This window comes from Vicugna pacos, chromosome 6, assembly GCF_048564905.1.
Source record: "Vicugna pacos chromosome 6, VicPac4, whole genome shotgun sequence".
In the NCBI taxonomy this organism is placed as follows: Eukaryota; Metazoa; Chordata; class Mammalia; order Artiodactyla; family Camelidae; genus Vicugna; species Vicugna pacos.
The window spans coordinates 95630942-95639793 of record NC_132992.1 but is presented as its reverse complement, the minus strand read 5'-3'; the positions used below and the strand labels follow the sequence as shown (position 1 = coordinate 95639793).

Here is an 8852-nt window from a genome sequence, read left to right as displayed (position 1 = left end):
GATTGCAGTTAGAATCCTTGGTTTCCTTTTCCCGCCCATCAACTCTACTACAGACCCTCTGCTGGATTCTAAATTTTCATTGTTGAGGTATGTGTTGCTGTCTGACAATAATATTTGTAATCAGGATGTATTTTTACAACTGAAAAAAAGCTCCAAACAATGATAAACTGTAGTATAATTTTAAAGGTGACTCAGAAATTTTCAAACCTGACGAATACCCTGAGAAGGCACAGGCACCGGTAAAACACGTGTAAAGAGTTACACATCTTTGTCTCTGCTCCCGGGGCAGGAGGCTGCACACCCTGCATCTTTCTGCCAAAGGGCACACAGGGTTTGCAGTGAGCAGGATGCACGTCACAGACGCCAGCTCCAGACTGCCCAGGACTGCGTGTGCAGGGATCCTCATTGCTCACAGAGTCCGTTGTCTACAGATCACATCTGGGCAAAACTTATTTCCAGCCCCAAATGAAAAATGTTGCATTTTCTGAACTCCTGGACATTTACAACGTGGGCAGCACTTTGAATCCGCAACACTCGAACATTCCCACCTGAGGTCGGTCGGGGTGATGCTCTGCCCTCTTGTTCCAAGTCCCATCACGTAAATGAGTCTCCTTCCAGGTCCAATTAGTGCCATGTTTTTGACAGTTTCTGGGATATGTAGGAAATTTTCCTGTTTTAATTGGCCCATGTGCAGTCCTGAAGTGCGGTCCAGTGTCCCTGAGCACAAAGTGCTGTGAGCTGACTTAAGGAGAAAGTATTTCGAACAGACAAGCTCCATTCAGGCATGAACTATACTGATGGGGGCTGTGAGCTTGATAATAAAGTTTAGGTATGAATTTTATTTCAATAAAGGAATGCAAAGCTCACTTTGGGTATTTGTGGCAGTCTGGGTTACCTGGTTCAGTGTCAAATTCAGACGGAAAATGGAGATTTATGGCCAAGAAGATGGCGCTGCTGACCGGGTGGAAAATTACTGTGAGGAGACTTCAAGGTCAGGAGGACTCTGGGCAGACTGTCTCCAGAGGATTCGTGGTGCAGGAGGCGGGGGTGGTTAAAAATTCCCTGGGGGGTGATAGGTGTAGTGAATTGGATCACATATTGAGGGTGATCAGAGTTCCAGGTGAGGATTCCCACTAACACGACTCAGCAGGTTTCTTGATAAGACTGGGACATGCAGAGATGGACGCAGAATCCCGCAGGCCCAGAACTAACTGAGGAAAGCATTTCAAGGAACTTCACTGGTGTGTGGTCAAACGGTCAGTGTCAGCTTCAGAGTCAGGGTTCTTATCTTCACTGACACGATTCTCTGAGAGCCGAAAACTAAATCCGAAGAACATGAAACCTCTGGGCATTCCTCCTCTTGATGGCACTGCCACCTTTCAGAAGAAGAAATCAGATGCACAGAAGCATCATGGATGCACAGACACGGGAGGAAAGTGCATCTGAGGCTCAGTGAGGACGGGGCCCCTGCGAGCAAAGGAGAAAGGCCTCAGAAGAACCCGAACCTCTGGGCACCTTGATCTTGGACTTCCGGCCTCCAGATCTGAGAGAAATGCATTTCTGCTGCTTGAGCTGCCCAGTCTGTTATCTGTAACGGGACCTCTACCCAAGTGATACACAAATGATGAGACTTTCAGGTATATATGTGAAAGTAAGTGTCGTACCGCAAAGGAAAAATCACCTGTTCTGCACAGATGTCCTATGATCACCTCCAAGAGTCACATGAACTTCTACTGAAAAATGGTTTTGGCCTCACGGGAGTGAGTAGAATGATCCTGAACATATTAATGTCCAGTATCTATCAGTTTTGTTATAATTTGGAAATCACGATAAAAAATGTACTCAAATTGAGAACCAACCAAACCTCAGAACAGCAAGGAATGGACGTCTTAAAGTCTGTTCATGATTTCTAGGGGGTCTCTGAGTAACACACTGTAGACACAGGATGTGAGGTGAAAAATTGAGGAACAGATTAAGAAAGTAACAGAACATGTGCTGTTGAACTGAGTTCACTACTTTGTAATAAATGCCAACACGGTGGCAGGAAATGTGCAAAAACTTTGGTGTGACGTCCAGGAAAGAGCACAGCTTTTGTTTCACAAGCAGCTGAGAGTCAGAGCAGAGATGCAGAGCAGGTGAGCAGGGAGCAGAGGGGACCGGGGGTCTGGGGGGCACGAGAGGAGGAGGGAAAGAAAGCCCTGCTCTGCTTACAGTCACTCCCCTGCCCTCCGACTCTCCTTGGACTGAACTCCCTGCTCTGGGAGGAGAGCAGCTGTGGTCAGTGAGCAGAAGGGGAGTCCACCCTGGATATAAGCCAGCACCGCCTCCCGAGCCCAGAGACACGGCCTCGCCTGACCCCCCACGTTCGTGCGGAAACACGACCCCACGTGCATGCGAACCACAAGCAGGGCTCAGGGCCATCACAGCACCTGTGCCACCCGGGGCCAGGGTCTCCTCTTCACTGACGTCATCCTCTGAGGGCCAAAGGCTTGGCTGACAAGGACATAAACCCCCCTGTGCACTACACACAGTGCCTCCTGGTGGGTCTGGGTCCATCCTCCCCCAGGGAGAGCCCAGCAGAACCTGGGGTGCGTGGGTCTGGGAGCTGGACAGCATACACCCTGCCTCTCCAAAAACTCCCCCCCATAACCAGAGAAACATTGAAGGTCACGTGTCCCTGCAGCTCAGCTCTGGGGTCCTGAGGACACAGCCGCATGCTTTTGTCACTGGAAGGAGAGCGAGTGAGGGGACATCAGGGTGACCCAGACACAAAGGTCCCTGCAGGGAGGGCTCAGGCCAACAGGGGGCAACCAGGGCCCTGAGGAAACCAGAGGACCCTTTTCAGAGCAGGTGCAGAAGCAGCCATGGACGGGTTCCCTCCCAGAGACGGAGAATTCTCCGCTGGTTCACCGTCTCCCCTGGGAGCCGATCCATAATGTTTCCAGGGAAACTTTCTGATCTGAACTTGGGCCTTTTTCATGGATTCAGGCTTGTCTGTGTTTTATTCCTCATCTAACTTAGGAACAGACTCACAGAAATATTTCTTCATGAGACTTTACTTGATATTTATTCACTAACTATTCTTTTTAGTTGTCGGGTTTACAAATAATTAATGACACAAATGACACTTCTTTGCAACCTCCAGTCTGCCCTCCACCTTCCAATGTATTTCCAGGCATTTCATCCTTGACAGCGTCCCCAGTCTTGTTTCCTGCAGTACAATTAACGAGCATAGCATGAAGAATGTTGTATATTTCAAAATTGATGTCTGTGTGAAAGCAGAGTCATTTGTCCACAGAGGATATGTGGAAATGTCTGGAGACGGGTGGGCCGTCACATGTGGGGTGGGCTGCAGGTGCCCAATTCCCTAGTGGGCAGAGTCCATCAATGTGGCCGTGCATCCCACAATGCACACGGCAGCTCCCACAACAGGAAACCAGCCTCAAATGCCAATAATGGTGAAAAACTACGATAAAAAATTTGTATGTTGTCAAATTCATATCACTGTTGACATACGGAATGTACATTTGCTGTGTGTAAATTATTCTCACTTAATGGAGAGGGCAGACACCAGACTTTGATCTTCAGTACACTCAGAGTCCACATTACACACTCTTCACACAGGCGTTCCTGATCTGTGGGCAGGAGGGCCCCAAGCATGGACATACAAGACAAGGGGGCACCAGACCAGACCCCAGGATGGGGAGGGGCTCGTGGTTCACATGGATTATGGGACCTGGATGTCAGAGCTGTCTTTCCTGAGCCCGAGTCCGCAGAGGCCCCGACAGGGCCCAGGCTGCACTGGATTCTTGTAATATTTAAAATTTACTGTCTTTGTATCTGCAATAACTGAGGATTTTACCCCAGAATAATAATTTATTACAACATTAATAGATGTTTCACATACGAGACACGTAGCAAATGGTTACTTGTTTTACAACTGTAATAGCAGCGGTAGTAATTTTCACAAGCGTATCAGTATATCCAACACTCATGCTCTTGTTTCCCTGCCCCGCTGTGACCCACCCTGACAGAAATCACTAGACCTTCCCCAGCACCCACATCCTCTCCCACTCAGGAGCCACAGCTCACCTTCACCTCCCCTCACCCCCTGCAGGCTGGTGGGGGCCACCTTCTCTCCTCTGAGCATGGATGTGACCAGGAATGTGTGTGGTGGTGGGAGCTCACGTCCAGCCCAGTGACCTCCTCAGCAAATTACAAGAAAATCGAAACTAAGTAAGGGAGATAAAAGTCAACATTCTCATGGGAAGTTAGCTTTTTTTGATGTAAAACAATTAGACGAGCAGTTGTTTCAATAACAAAAGCGGGTTTAATTTGGACCAGTAAACAGTCTCAGTATGGGGTCTGCAACCGTGATGAGCCACATGCACGTCTTCAGTGAAAGGAGAACGCCTCCTTCATCAAGGGGGGAAGGGAGCTGAGAGAGCCTGAGGGAACTAGAGTCCATGCATTTCTCTAGGCTGAGTCCTGCCCAGGAAAGACAGGGAAGTCTTGCTTCCCCCAGCTGGGCTCTGAGGCCATCAAAGGGCATGAGAGCTCCCCCTGTTCACCCAGTTTTACTAAACTGAGGTTTTCATTATATTTTACCTTTTGCCATTTGATCAAGGCTGAGATCTTTCTCGGAAAACATCACTGATGAAGACTTAGGATTTCTGGGGTTTTTCACGTTTTTGTCTGTCAGTGCCAGGAAGGAACTCCTCTGGGTGTAATGTCTCATGTCACATGGAAAGCGCTCTTATTGAGGTCACATTCCAGTAACATGCAGGAGTAAGAGGGAGAGCTCGCAGGCTCTCTCACCGTAAGTCCCTGTGGTATCAACACCGGAGGCTGCAGATCACCTGACATGTTATATTCTCATCGGAGACTTGGCAGGAAGTTGTCCAATAGGTCTGGCACAGATACCTTGGGAAGCTGTCTCAGCAGATGTTGCCCTCAATTCTGAGACGTCTCCACAGTCGGGTCACCAGATGAGCAGGAATATCCAGGGCCCAGCTGCCTTCTTAGGTGTGTCACGTGAAACAAAGTTCTAACTCTCGGGAGACTGGTGGCACAAGGGCTGCTTAGCAGCACCTGCTGGAGCCCTTTCCATTGAGGTTGAGGAGTTCTTCTGGAAGTATCTTTTCCTGTAGGAAAGATATCCAGGTTGCAAGGTGTGACGCTTGCATCTCTGTCTCCTGAGAGGTACTGTGAAGAGACGGCTTCTGAGGAGAATCTTGGAGACGACCAGGAGGCGGAAAGTGGTCCGTCAGTGTTCAGCAATCATGAGGGACGTCAGTGGTGGAGCAGGGGAGCCGAGAGGCTTCAGTACAGGTTTTGCTGTTGAGCGAATCATGCTGAGGTCGGGCCATATGAACAAATTTGGATGCAGGTCTCGGCAGTGTTCAGATAGCTGAGAGAGTCTCACATTTAGCCCGTAGATCAGGGTGTTGATAAACCGAGACCCGATGGAGCCCATCCGCGTGGAGGTACACCTGGATGTAAGTGGAGCCCTGGTTCTGATGTCAGGCGTCCTAAACATTGAGTCTGCATTTGGGTAAACTGCAGTTTTCCTCAAGAAAACGATTGCCCCTGAAAGAATAAAAACTGTAGCAAGTGGTACATGTCTTCCTTCAAGGAGGATTGAGAAGGAGATAAAGGAAACAAATTACCCACAAACTAGAACTTCCAGAAGATGTTGCATCATCCAGGCCAGCCTCCAGGCTTACCCAGAATTAGAGGGGCTCTCAATAAATCCCTGGAACAGTAATGACCCGGTAAGTCTAATGCTCCCCATTGAAGGCAAAAAGGGACTGGCCAGCTCTAGCAACTGGCATGATAAAGAATGCAGTACACTAATCAATTGCAGTAAGGAATTCAGGAACACGGGGTGGCTGTTAGCCTTGTGTGAGGGTTAGCGACAACACAGTGCTGCTGCGTTTACTGTGCAATTTCCTGCCCCGAGGGCCTGACGCGGCTGCACCCGTGGCCCCGAGGTTGTCTCCTCAGGAAACCGAGGAACCACAGGGACAAGTTCAAGGAATCATGACGCCTTGAGCCTTGCAACCTTCTCTTTTGGGCTCTATGGCTTGAAGGATTTCTTCACTTGTAGGATATTGATTAATCCTGGGAAGATGTTTCCGATAATATATTTGAACCTTGAAGGAAGGTGCACTGTGAATTTTGCAAACACCAGCGTGAGGCTTTGTCAACATGGAAGGTGACAGCTGATTCAATGGGAGAAAAAATCAATTCCTCCAGAACTTGCTTTAGTACCATCAGAGACAGAATGAATGAAAGTGCTTTCAGTTCATTTCATTTAATGTCTTCCATCAAGCTCTAGAATGACTTCTCTCTTTGCAGATACACTAATTCTCCCATAATATTTCACTGAACAGTCTTAACCGTGAAATGGACAAAGGTGGAGGAATGAATGAATGAACTGTGTGCATCTCTCAAAGGGCCTAAATACGAGGGGAGGCTCAGGGCGCAGACCTGTCGAGGCTCGTCACAGGTCCCCACGTGGGAACTGCTCTAGTTCCCTGAGCCCGGGCTGCTCTCAGCCGTTCCGCTGAGCAGGGAGAGTGCGGCTCCTTGACTGTTAGGACGGAAGGAACCTCATCATCAACCGGGAGGAACTTCTGTTGAGAGAAGGGACTGGGGAGACTCCGTGTGTTCCCTCAGAGCCACTGGGGACCAGGAGGACGTCGGGAGGGCTGCTCAGAGGGCGGACGGTGCCCGAGTGCATGCAGTTACAAGAGTCTCTTTTTCAAAGTCCTGGATCTTGGCAATAATAGCAGAACCAGGAGGGGTTTGGGTTTTTTCTGCAGCCTTCATTCGCTGTAAATGAAGTTTAAGAATCAGCATGTGTCCTTCTAGGTGTCTCACCTACACTGTGACAGAGATGGTTTGCCACGTTAAGAAAATAAAAGGTGGACACGGTTTCCCATTCCATCCTGCACCTCTGCCCTACAATTGAAATGTCCTGTGTCAGCTTGTTTGTAAACTAGCTTTAAAAGTGGCCCAGGTGGAATGAACATATGAAGCAAAACTGTAATTTTCTTTTAAAATGATTTGCAGTTGATTGAAATAAACATGAAGAGATTCAACAGATTTTCATGGGAAACCTGAATTTTTATTCCAAATGAAAGTGTTGAGAAAGTCTCAGGAATTGCCCAATGAATTTGCCTAGTTGCTGCTAGAGAATTTTTATATAACAAGTTCATGGACTCTTCTCCTGGCTCAAATTCTAAACACCTTTTAGGATTCTCCCAGTAAGCGGTTTACAAAAGTGCTAGGTGTGACTTCAACAACTGCAGGACCAGGACAATGTAAGTCAGAGAAGCCGGGCTGAAGACTCTGAGGGGCCACATTAAATTACTCTGTGAGGAACGTTGGTTTGGAAAATCTTTGACTACAGTTCAGTTTTAGTCCAGAAAAAAAGAAATGAGGAGATGGTCCTCTGGGTCCTCATATGGATGAAGTTTAAGATAACAAGACCTGACAAGTTGGAGGAATAGAATATGGGGAGAATTTCAGAGGAAGTGGGAAGTTTGTGGAGACACTGACTGTGGAAGACCTGAGGGTACAGGGGAGGTGCAGGAGTAAGAGGGGAGGGAGGCATTGGTGCTGGAGGGAAGCCTGAGACACACAGCCCAGGGAAGGGGAGCCCGGGCTTCAGAGGCCCTGTTTTCTTTCCTTAATCCCTGTTTGCCCCAGTTAATCTTATGATCACGTTTGAGGACAGGTAACTTAAGGTTCCTAAACATGTTTCTAAGGCACAGAATAATGAGGGAAATAGGTTTTCCATTAAATTTTGAAGATTTGTCATATTTCACCAACTTGGTTTTAAGGAAAGTAAGTTTGAGATTTTCTAAAGTCCCCCATAATGACCACTGACATGTATATTTAATAGAAGCATGAATCGCCTTTCGCCAGGTCTGTCCATTTCACTACAAATTTCCATAAGGGAGGACCCTGGGTTTAAACAAAAACACAGCTGTGGTTCCTACTGCAGAAGTGACCTCAAAGTACTTAGATAACTTGGACCCCATTTCTCAAGGTGATTTCTGGAGAATAAAGGAATAATTTCCAAGCAGCCTAAAGGGTCAAACAGCGCAAATAGCCAGCAGGGCTAACACCAGTCAGGTCTAAGGGATCAGTCTGGTTGTGAAGGAGCCAGGCTGAAGGCTGCTCAGCACAGGCTCAGTAGATCAGCCCCTATTCCCAAGGAGCGGGAGGAAGGCCGGCCACTTCCAGCTGGAACAACCTGATTTCAAACTCAGACTGAATGCTAAACAAGTACTTGCATACAGTACAAGGTCCTACCCACGAAGGACACACCTTACAATAGTTCTCAGACAAAGCCTGCAGAGCTTCTTACTGCACAGATGTAGAAGCTGGGATCCAGGAGAATGATTTACCCTCAAACTCCAGGACAGGTGAGAATCACAGGGTGCAGCCATGGGCCCAGTGTGGGTCCCACACCTGTTTGGTCAGCAGCCTCACAGTCATACGGGGTCTTGTCTGATTCCAAAGGGCCATGAAATTGTTGACCTGTAATAAATAGATGGCCAGTTATTTCTCCAGCAAAAAGAAGTGTTGTAATCTGGGATCAACAATGATTTGTGTTCCGGGCCTGGAATCACAGTGAGCCACCTGCAGGTCCTAGCATCCACGGGGATAAGACTCTTTTGCAGACGGGAATGGATGTTGGAGGAGGGGCTGTAGTGAACAAGGCACCCAGGGCTTCTCACTGCCTGAGCTGTGACCACCCCTCACTGCCTGAGTCCTTGCCAGGAGGGATCAGGGCATCTTTCTGCTTCTAAAAGCTGGACTCTGCTCTCCTGGTAGGA

At 48.2% G+C, this 8852-nt stretch overlaps 1 protein-coding gene and 2 gene segments (V, D, J or C); all 3 read left to right on the top strand.

Annotated features, from left to right (window-relative positions):
• The window catches only part of LOC102541206 (immunoglobulin alpha-2 heavy chain-like), a 206450-nt gene that overhangs the window by 657 nt on the left and 196941 nt on the right, over positions 1–8852 (top strand).
• Positions 1–8852, top strand: part of LOC102538064 (immunoglobulin gamma-1 heavy chain) — a 235425-nt gene that overhangs the window by 99273 nt on the left and 127300 nt on the right. The gene's annotated exons all lie outside the window — the stretch shown is intronic.
• Positions 1–8852, top strand: part of LOC102531859 (Ig mu chain C region membrane-bound form-like) — a 115383-nt gene that overhangs the window by 27187 nt on the left and 79344 nt on the right.